Source organism: Apteryx rowi, unplaced genomic scaffold (genome assembly GCF_003343035.1).
Source record: "Apteryx rowi isolate R43461 unplaced genomic scaffold, aptRow1 scaffold_481, whole genome shotgun sequence".
In the NCBI taxonomy this organism is placed as follows: Eukaryota; Metazoa; Chordata; class Aves; order Apterygiformes; family Apterygidae; genus Apteryx; species Apteryx rowi.
The window spans coordinates 498,632-499,347 of NW_020450740.1; positions in this window are offsets into that span (position 1 = coordinate 498,632).

A 716-nucleotide genomic window follows, 5' to 3' on the forward strand; every position below is an offset into this window, starting at 1 on the left:
GTTAACGAATCACGCCGCCGCGGGCATCCCTCGCCAGCTCTGCCCCGCTCGCGCCTCTGTCCCCCGATAGCTCGACGATCCGGCTCGCTCCTCCCGCCCCCGCCGCCTCCCCATTGGCACGCGGCTCCCAGGCAGGAACCCGCGCTCACTGGGGCAGGGGCGCAGCACTCACGCGCGCCCGCCCCGCCGCCGCGCCGCCGTTGGCTCCGCGCTGCCGGCCCCGCCCTGCAAGCCCCGCCCCTGGGGCCGCCTCAGGCCCCCCCACCAATGAAAGCGTGAAGGAGGGACGCCGAGCCCCCGATTGGCTAGGCCCGCCAGCTTCCTGCAGCGCCGATAGGCCAGGGCGGAAGCCAGTTCCACGTCGCGGCCAGGCTGTCATGGGGAGCGCCCCGAGATCCCGCGGGCCGGGCTGCGCCGGCCGCTGGGCGGAAAAGAGGCGCTGCCGCTTTAAGGCGCTGGCGGCGGCCGGGGAGCGCGCACAAGTGCCCCGCGCGCCGCCCGCGCAGGGGACGCGCCCCGGGCCCGCCGCGCCCGTCTTTAAAAGCACGGACATGCCAGTGTCGCCAGGATAAAAACTAATGCAATTACGTTCTGGGCACGCAGAGTCGTGGCTGGGGAACACCGAGACAGCGGCAGGCCGCGGAGAAGATTAAAGCCCCTCGGAAGGCGCTGCAACGTGCCGCGCCGCGCCCGCTTCTGGGATCGGACCTCGGCTA